The 10,668-nt window shown below is 43.8% G+C and overlaps 1 non-coding gene across 1 annotated transcript; it reads right to left on the reverse strand.

Annotated features, from left to right (window-relative positions):
• Positions 1-2,104: 2,104 nt before the first annotated feature.
• trnap-ugg (transfer RNA proline (anticodon UGG)) lies at positions 2,105-2,194 on the reverse strand. Its single transcript is given in 2 exon segments — positions 2,105-2,140; positions 2,159-2,194. It is a non-coding gene; the product is annotated as a tRNA-Pro (tRNA).
• Between the last annotated feature and the right edge of the window lie 8,474 nt (positions 2,195-10,668).

Below are 10,668 nucleotides of genomic sequence, written 5' to 3' on the forward strand. Positions count from 1 at the left end.
AAAATCCTACTAACTGTCCTGGTTTGAGACAATTCGCACCTCCTTATCTTGTGATTATCCCTCTCGCCACTTGCATTATCTGTACCTGTAAAGACTTGATTGCCTGAAAAAACTCTCATTCCAACCATTATCTTACAATTGTGTCTTTGTGTATATTTGCCGTGTTTGTGAAACCTGCCTCTACACTTACCTGATGAAGGAGCAGCTCTCCGAATGCTCATGATTCCAAATAAGCCTGTTGGACTTTAACCTGGTGTTGTGAGACTTCTTACTGTGGAACGAGGAAAAGGTAAACTTTCACTTGGATGGTATTTTTAGTACTGCAAAATTCTGCGATGGAAAGAATGGAGTTCAAACTAATTGCGTGTCAGTTCCATATTACAAAGCTGCTATGTTTGCGCTTTTTGTTTCATTGGGGTCACAATGATGAGGTTGGTGGATTTTGGAAACTGAAAGATACACAAGAGCAACCTGTGGGACTATTTCACCTCACTGTCGATTTCATGTTCCAGGTTACAGCAAAAGGTGATGTCACTGGCTGAAGGAGTTACGCATATTCCATCTAAACATGGCATTTTGCCCATCGCAGGCATAGAACAAAAACTGAAATGAAAATAAAGCCCAAATTTAATATAAATGGGTGAGGTTAAAGTGCAGGCAGACACCTTCCCTGCTGGTCTAGTGGTTAGGACTCGGAGGATTCGGAGCTTTCATTACCGCGGCCTGGGCTTAATTCCAGGTCAGTGAATGCAACTCTATTGCTGTCGTGCAGCACATGAATGAAGAGGAGCTGAAATTACTTCCTACTCGAAAACAGGGGCGGTACTTGTGCCACTTCGAAAAATAAGGATTAAATTTCCATCCCATTCCACAATCCTGCCAATTGTCCCGAACAACATTGTATTTACATCCTCTCTGCTGGCTTCTTTTGCCCAAGTGAATAAGATGCTTTCTGCTGCATTAAATCTGAGCCATGGCATGATCGACCAAAAGTATTTCATGAAATTTAAAATAAATCAAATGAAATATTAAAAACAGTGGAATACGATCCCACGCCTCCACAAAACATCAGTTCAGTGCCTTGGACCAAAGATCAAATTTACCAGTAGAAAAGGAATGCTGTCACGGTTGCAGTTGCTAGTGGACAGAATCGATGGAGAAGGAGTGGGTCATATTTCCCTTCGACTCTCCTCCACCACGGAATAAGATCACGGTGGATCCCATGTTCAACACCAATTTGCCAACAAATCCCGAATCTCTTAATTCCCTTCGAGTTCAAAAACATTATCCTTCTCAGTATTCAATATCCTCACTGGTTGAGGATCCGCAGACCGTTGGGCTACAGAATTCCAAGCATTCACAAGCCTCTGAGTGAAGAATTCTCTCCTCACCTCGGTCCTAATGGTTGACGTACTATCCGGATATTGTGAGCCCAGTTTAAAACACTCCCGACTCGAGCAAGAGGCGGGGGAGGAGGAGGGGTGTAGGGGGCCGGGGGGGGGGGGGATGCGGTGGAGGGGTGTAGGGAGGCGAGTGGGTGAGGGGGGGGGGTGGAAACAATCTCTCAGCATGTACACTGTCAAACAGTCTCGCCGTTGCAGACTTTTCAGTGGGATCACTTTTCATTATTCCAAACTCGAGAGAGAACAGGGTAGTCACAATAAATCTCTCCTCCAAGGGCAACTGTCTCATCACAGCAATCAATCCAGTGAATCTTGGTTACACAGACACTGCGAGAATAGAGGGAAATAAGAACACAATATGGAAAGTTGATAGAGGTACAGAGAGAGTCTGAGAGAGTGAAAAAGACAGATCGATACACAGAAACAAAGAGAGACAGATATAGACAGTACGTGGGGGAGTCAGCCACATCGTATGAATGAATAACGGTGCACACAAAGCCAGCGGCCGGAACCCACAAGCATTGGGTCCTCTGAATCGTTGACTAGGGATAATGGGAATGTCCAAAAGAAGGGTCAACTTTTTAAATACTTTTGAGTGCGTTGTGTTATTAGATCCCCTGTATTGTCAGTTTCTCAAACGAAACCGCAGGTAAACTCATCAAGGAATGAACAAGACTTTGCCATCGCAAACAACAACAATGGGGCTCGTCCGGGATTTGAACCCGGGACCTCTCGCAGTTTTGCGAATCATAACACCCAAAGCGAGAATCATACCCCTAGACCAACGAGCCGCTGTTGACAGAGCTGCTCAAATACGGATATTATATTGTCACACAAATCTGATCAGACAGCTGCAGTGAAAGTTGGAGGCGCTGGAAACACTCAGGAAGTCAGGCAGCAAGTGCACACAGAGAAAGGACTCTCTTCTTACACCTCCACAACCTTTCATTTAAGCTGGTAAAGTTTGGAAATGTAGGAAGTTTTAAACAAGTGATACCCAGGAGCTAGGAAACACACCAACAGGAAAGGGCCCTGATAGGGTACAATTCAAGAGAGATAAATGAGCAAGTACTTTGTGGTCCATGGCCTGAGCGTCAGGAAAGCAGAGTATTACAGAATGTTTGCACCGCACAATGAAATCATGCACAAGACCTTTGAAGCAGTCACGTGTGCTGCGGATAATAGGTAACCGGTGAGTGGACTGCACAACGATTACAGAGAACTGCAGTGATGAAGTTGGTGGATTTTGGGAATTGAGAGGAACACATGAGCAGCTTGTGTGATTATTTCACGTCATTGCCGCTTTCATACTGCAGCGAAAAGTAATCGTTGTTGCCACTGAATGAAGGACTAACTTATGTTCTACCTAAACAGAACATCTTGAGAGAGAGACTTGCCTCTGGTGGAAATAGATCTGAGATGAAATAATGAAATATAAAATGAAGTAAATTAGATTAAACATCCAACGTATTAAAAATATTGGAGCATCCAACCTATTAGAAATATTGGTTCACAGCAAGTGACATGAATTGATGCTGTGATCAGAGATATAGAACTGGAACCCACCGTCACACCGAGTGAATCCGCTGTCTGTTTAAATGTTGATCAAAGAAAATGTTTGAACATCTTTCACAATGGAACATACGGGAACTCAGTCAATAAGCTGTCTCCACTCACAAATAACGGAAAGGGTCAATTTCATCTCGCAACTTTAAGCCTTTGCCATCTTATGTACATTCATCATGAAGATTTATGAAGTAAGTGAATAGAGTGTGTGATGGTAAAAAAAACGTGTTCACGCCCTTGGCGTACGTAAGCACAGTCACGCACACAGAGGAGCAAACATAAGCATACACCACGCGAGACAGAGCACTAAGGAGCGACAAAACGGAGGGCTTGTATTAAGGCAATGTAGCTTCGGGGCAGAGCATTTCACTACAGGTCAAGACGTTTCTGCATTCAAATCGAATGCCTCCATCCGCGCTTAATTAATTTTTTTTCAATTAAAACTGCCCGTATTTGACTGGAAAGCGCTTTGTTACGTGCGGTGGTCGGGAGAGGTTCTATATAAATGCAAACATTTCATGATCTTCAATCCCAGTCCTCTGTTACTGTCAGTGGAAACAGTCTGTCCCTCCCTGCTCTATTAAAACGGCCCTTTTCCCATGTTAGGAGAAGGGATTCACCATGACACACAGCAACACTGTGGGGTAAAATTTAAAAGAAATGCATGTTTAGATTTGTAAACGATGCCATCATTTGGTCTTACTGTGACAGGTTTGGTGAAAATTGAATTGGCGTCGAATTTGCAGCCAACACGCTGACACCCTGATTTAGGATGCCATGTGGGCTGCAGCTGTCTCAGTCTCTGTGGCGCAATTGGTTAGCACGTTCGATTATTAACCGGAAAGTTAGTGGTTCGAGAGCATCCAGGGACTGCGCTTTCGCTTCTTTTTCTCTCCATCTGCTTTCATTGTCTCTCGGTTTCTGAGTGTCACTGAGTCCTTGGGCAACATTGAAAAAGACTTATCGTGTGTTTCTGCCTCTACTGTTAGCCGACGTTAGTTTATTGAACATTTATCTCTAACATATTATTTGTAACAATTTATGTATTTCAAATATTATTAAACTCAATAACTGAACTCGAAACTTTAACCCATGTTTGATCTTGGGTTGCCATTTTCCTGCACACGCCTCTTCTTTCCCGGAAAGATCAGGAATCTGTCTGTCCCAACCTGAAATGTGTTCAATGAGGGAAATAGACAGCAAGTCGGCAAAGATCAGTGGATTGAGGACAGAGTTAAACTTCCACCAGAATGCTGTTTTTATAATTGCAAAGTCCTGAGATTAAGAGCAGATAGTTCACATTTGAGGCGTTTCAGTTCTTTGAGAGATGAATGCCTGCCGTGTTTTACAAGGTAAGTTTCACAGGATCAGCAATGATGAGATTGGTGGGTTTTGGAAATAGAAAGTTACAGGCGAACAGCTTGTGGGACTATTTCATTTATCATTGCCGTCTTGCCGTTTTATGTTCTGATAAAACCTGTATTTATAATACAAGCATGAGATGGTGGAAATTCTCAGCAGGTTTGGCAGAATCTGTGGACACGCATCAAATTCTAAACACTTCCATTTGTCACCTGTGTTCCTGAAGTATACTGATTATTGTGTTCAAAAAAACTGACAAAACCTTTTCAAAGCAACTGTCCCAACTCTATTTGTTATTAAATATTAATGCATCACACTATCTCACCGCCATGTGGCATTTACAATTTTCCAGTGCTTGAATAATATTCTGCAACTGCAGTCATGGAGAAAGAGAGCAAATTCGTGACAAATGTTATTTTCTGAATCTTATGTGAGATCGATGACTCTGCCACATGGCTAAGGTTGTCAACAGAATTGTAATTCCAGAAAACAAGGATTTAAACTGCAATCAGACTGCACGGTTTGATATTCTGGACCGGGCACAATAGTAGTGAGCAGAGTTTCTGGATTGTAGGAGTTAACATGTTCATTTCATATACGATGAGCTCCCCGATTCAAAATCAGGTCGAAACATCATCGAAATTAATATTTTGTTTTAATTTTCCCGGATTCGAGATCGTTGTTGCATCTGAACTGGATTGGAGCAGACAAAATGTTACTTTGTTCTTCGCCATTTATTGAAAAAATGCCCTCAACAAAGTCGCCACTGGCATATTGTTGCTTTTCTGCGTCCACTGTCACACGCATGGTGCAGCTGTTGTAGGCTATATGGATTAGCCATGGCAAATGAGTGATGTTACAGTTATACGGTGGCAAAACGTGCCTCAGTAAGGTACTCTGGGCTCACATTTTCTGGATAGCGTTTCAGCCATTTATGACTGAGATATGGAGACATTTCTTCCCTCAAAGGCTTGTGAATCTTTGGAATTCTTTGACTTGTTATTGTCACATGTATTAGCATACAGTGGAAAGTATTGTTTCTTGCACGCTGTACAGACAAAGCATTCCGTTCATAGAGAAGCAGACGAGAGAGTGCATAATGTAGTGCTACAGTCATAGCTGGGGTGTAAGAAAATGAATTCAGCATTGTAGGAGAGTTTAAAAGAGTGACAATGAAGTTTTAGAAGCATAGAACAAGAGGAAAAGATAGAGTTAGAAGGTATGCTGCGAATAGCTTGCAAGTGGTCGCCTCGCTCGGGCGCCATCTTGCATCAATTCTGTCGCCGCACAGAGGTCTGTGGATCTTCAGTTGATGAAGACATTGAAGGTTGAGGTGGAGAGTTGTTGGAATCTAAGTAGATGAAGGGCTATCGGGATTAGGTGGGAAATTGCGATTGAGGCTGTGGGTCTGCCTTGATTAAGTCGTGAAGGAGGCTCAATGGGTCATGTGTGCCAATTGTACTCCATTGATGAGTTCAGGGCAGTAATGATGTGGAGTTGCCAGCGTTGGACTGGGATAAGCACAGTAAGTAGTCTCACAACACCAGGTTAAAGTCCAAGCACATCCCCTTCATCACGTGACTCACCTGATGAAGGGGCAGTGCTCCGAAAGCTCGTGCTACCAAATAAACCTGGTGCTGTGAGACTACGTACAGGGCAGTAATATTAGTTGAAGCGTGTGATCGAATCTTATCACCGCTATATGTCCAGTTAATTATCTTGACGAACTATCTTTGTTGTCACAGAATACCATGCAACTCAAATGTAAATTATTGTTGGCAATTGACAGGTTTTGGAACCAGTTTCCTTGAATCATTGCATCGCAATGTTTCTGTGGTGTTGTGATTGTCACATTCGCCTTACACGCGAAAGGTCCCCTGTTTAATCCCGGCAGAAATACTTTCATCATAAAGAGAAAAGGTTGGATATCTAAACAGACCTGACAGCATCAGTGGAGAGAAATAGAGCCAATGTTTCAAGCCTGGATGACCCTTCGTCATAGCTCCGGACTCGAAGCGTTGGCGCTATTCTCTCTCTACAGATGCTGTCGGACCTGCTGAAATTTTCCAGCATTTTTCTATTTTTGTTTCAGGTTCCAGCATCCGCAGTATTTTGCCTTCACAGAAAAAAAATCCAAATGTTTTTTATTTCAGAGGGATTCGATTACTGGAATTATTTGCGCGTTTGTCACTAAACATGAATTGGCCTGCTGAGTATTCCCAGTATTTTCTGATTGTAAAGTCAGGAATCACTCAGCAAAAGGAAGAAAAGGAATTTCTGTGATAGAGCACAAGGTCGGATGGATTACATGACACCAGGAATGGTGGACAAGGCAACATTGAGCCAGTGACAGTGGAGCCTGGGTGGTCTAGTGGTTCAGAGTCAATGTTTCCACCGCAAAAGCCCGGAATTGATGATAAACTGTTAACTAAACGGCACGTTGCTCTGCACGTACTTAGTTTCTGGAGCCGAAAGTCTTTGAACATGAAGGATGAAGACATAATTTGTTTCAGTTGGTTATAAGATGTTAGAATGACTGTGTGACAATGTCAGTAGCGAAAGTGACCTGAAATGAAGCAGTGGAGACAGAGATGGTTATCAACGAATTTCAGATCTCTGATATTAGCTTTCCTGGCGTCCCGTGGTCAGGTTTCGGCGCCACGTTCCGCGTTGGAGTCCCAGGCAAGTACTAGAAAACTTCTTATTCAACTCTTCATTAAACGAAAACACGCCTCACAGTGTATGTTAAGGAAGAAACAAGTTTAATCGTCAGCTGAATGAATTGTATCAGAGCTGGAAAAATCAGAGATGTAACAACAACAGTAAACTCTGAAGAAGAATGACACGGCAGACATTTATCACAAAAGCAACTGACACACATGTCAAATTCTTCCTCTTTCAAATCGCATTGATTAACTCCTTGTTCTCCACCTCGGATATTTCCACATCCATCAAATATCGCCCACCTGAAAATTCAACCTCTTCTTTGCTCCACTGATGATGATACACTAACTCCGAGCTGGGCGCAGGAATTGGCTCCATAACTCAGTGGTTGGAGCACATCGGGTATAAAGTTGGACAATTTAAAGTTTTTTAATTAAGCTTACAGTAATACTGCAATGAAGTTTCTGTGACAATTCCTTCGTCCGCAGAACCGGCACCTTCTCGGGTAAATTGACAGCGAATTTAGCATGGCCAATGCACCGAGCAGCACATCTTTCACACTGTGGGAGTAAGAAGGAGCACCGCAGGAAACCCACGCAACACGAGAAAGACATGCCGACTCTGCACAGACAGTAACCAATGCCGGGAATTGAAACTGGGTCCCTGACGCTGTGAGGCAGCAGTGCCACCATGTTGCCCAGAAAGATATTCTCTTGTTCATAAACGGAGAAAGAGCAGACAATGTTTGAAAAGGTGACCTATTATTTTTTAATTCATTAGAAATGGGTGTCGCTGGCTGGCCAGCATTTATTGCCCATCCTGGTTGCCCTAGGATAGTTGAGAGTCAACCACGTTGCTACAGCTCTGGAGTCAATGTCGGCCAGGTCGGATAAGGGACGGCAGATTTCCTTCCCTCAAGCACATTACCGAACTCCATGTTTCTTTTTCCGACAATCGGCAATGGTTTCATGGTCATCAGTAGATTCTTAATTCCAGATAGTTTTTATTGAATACAAATTCCACAACATGCCGTGGCAGGATTCAAAACCGGGGCCACATAAAATTGGGTGCGTTTCTAGATTAATAGTCTCGCGATAATATCACCAGGCCATCGTCTATCCTAGTTATAAGCGTTTATGTTGAAAGAGATTTGGGTGTGTTTGGACAAGGAACGCAGGAAGATAGCATGGTGGCGCAGCAAACAAACAACAAACAACAAAGAACAAAGAACAATACAGCACAGGAACAGGCCCTTCGGCCCTCCAAGCCCGCGCCGCTCCCCGGTCCAGGATTGAATCCTGAATCCAGGATCCCCGCCCAATTTTCCAGCCTATCTACATACCAATATCCTATCCACCGAGCTGTCCCTCACAGCTACGATGCTTTGTCCATTACAACCTATTAACTCACCCCCACCCCCCCATTCCAGACCATGTGATCTCCAGGGAGAGGCGAAAACCCAGAGTGAAAAACCCCAGGGCCAATATGGGGAAAATAAAATCTGGGAAATTCCTCTCCGACCCCCTGAGGCGATCGAAACGAGTCCAGGAGATCACAATGGCCCTGATCGGAAAATGCTTCCCAACCCTAGTCATTTCCACTTCCACGAACACCATATGAATTCCCTGCCCCCGAGACAGGTTCCCAACTATCCGCAGTCTCGCTCTGTACTGGCACCAGCAAGATGATCATAGAATGAAGCCTTGAAACGAGAAACAAGGAACAACTAGCCCGCGCCGCTCCCTGGTCCAAACTAGACCACTCTTTTGTATCCCTCCATTCCCACTCCGTTCATATAGCTGTCTAGATAAGTCTTAAACGTTCCCAGTGTGTCCGCCTCCACCACTTTGCCCGGCAACACATTCCAGGCCCCCACGACCCTCTGTGTGAAATATGTCCTTCTGATATCTGTGTTAAACCTCCCTCCCTTCACCTTGAACCTATGACCCCTCGTGAACGTCACCACCGACCCGGGGAAAAGCTTCCCACCGTTCACCCTATCTATGCCTTTCATAATTTTATACACCTCTATTAAGTCTCCCCTCATCCTCCGTCTTTCCAAGGAGAACAACCCCAGTTTCCCCAATCTCTCCTCATAACCAAGCCCCTCCATACCAGGCAACATCCTGGTAAACCTCCTCTGTACTCTCTCCAAAGCCTCCACGTCCTTCTGGTAGTGTGGCGACCAGAACTGGACGCAGTATTCCAAATGCGGCCGAACCAACGTTCTATACATCTGCAACATCAGACCCCAACTTTTATACTCTATGCCCCGTCCTATAAAGGCAAGCATGCCATATGCCTTCTTCACCACCTTCTCCACCTGTGACGTCACCTTCAAAGATCTGTGGACTTGCACACCCAGGTCCCTCTGCGTCTCTACACCCTTTATGGTTCTTCCATTTATCGTGTAGCTCCTCCCTACATTATTCCCACCAAAATGCATCACTTCGCATTTATCAGGATTGAACTCCATCTGCCATTTCCTTGCCCAAATTTCCAGCCTATCTATATCCTTCTGTAGCCTCTGACAATGTTCCTCACTATCTGCAAGCCCTCCCAGTTTTGTGTCGTCCGCAAACTTACTGATCACCCCAGTTACTCCTTCTTCCAGATCATTTATATAAATCACAATAGGAAGGGAAATGGCATCTTGGTCTTTATTGCCAGCAGATTGCTGTATAAGAATAAAAACGCCAATTTACATTTATACAGGGTTTTGTTAGGAGCAACTGTGAAATATTCGGAGCGTTTTTGATATCCACGAGGCTTTTCTTTGGAAAAAAGGCTATCCTTCCATTGGAGACGGTCCACTTGGTTGGTTCCAGCGATGAGAGAGTTCTCCTGGGATGAGAGGCTGTGCAAATTGGGCTGAAATTCCCTGGAGTTTAGAAGACTGAGAAGCAATCTTATTGAACCGACAGAATACTGAGAGATTGTTTCCCAGTCTCAGATGAGGACTCATCGGAGAACTGACACACAAACACATCCAGCAAAGACTCTAATTCTGAACTTTAATTGCATGTTTGAAATGAATATATATTATACCATGTGATATGTATGATACGAATAGTCATTAAATAAGTAATGTTGACAACACCTGACCACAGTAGAACGGCAACATTTGAGAAATATTTTTATTGTTGCCTAGGTTCACAAGCCGGAACTGCGCGACAATGAATGCTGGTCGGGAAAATAAAAGTACAACCTCCGCCTCTGGATGGTAGTGAGCCACCAAACATTTGCTTACGAGTTGAACGCAGGAAGAAATTCCGCCACTGAAACTAAGACACACCATATCAGGGTATCAGCGAGTGCTGGATGTATCCAACCCTAATTCTCTTTTCGTAAAATATAGTCGAGAACTACAACATGACCACATCGTTTGCAATACTATGCAAGCCCCTTGACTATTTCCCTCCCCACAGTATTGCTGCGATTTCGTGGTTACCCGCTTCTGCTAACAAGGGAAAGGGCCGCTTGATGAAGTAGATAGGGACAAACTGTTTCCACTGATGAGGGTCAGTAGCCAAAGGATTGGGATTAAAGATAATTCAAGAAAGATCGACTTGTATTCATGTCGCGCCTTTCCCGGTTGCTGGACGTCACCACGCGCTTTGCAGCCAATGAAAGACAGTTGTAATTGAAAAGAAAAGTATCAATTAAACAAGAA

The sequence above is a fragment of the Mustelus asterias genome, unplaced genomic scaffold (genome assembly GCF_964213995.1).
Source record: "Mustelus asterias unplaced genomic scaffold, sMusAst1.hap1.1 HAP1_SCAFFOLD_95, whole genome shotgun sequence".
Classification (NCBI taxonomy): domain Eukaryota; kingdom Metazoa; phylum Chordata; class Chondrichthyes; order Carcharhiniformes; family Triakidae; genus Mustelus; species Mustelus asterias.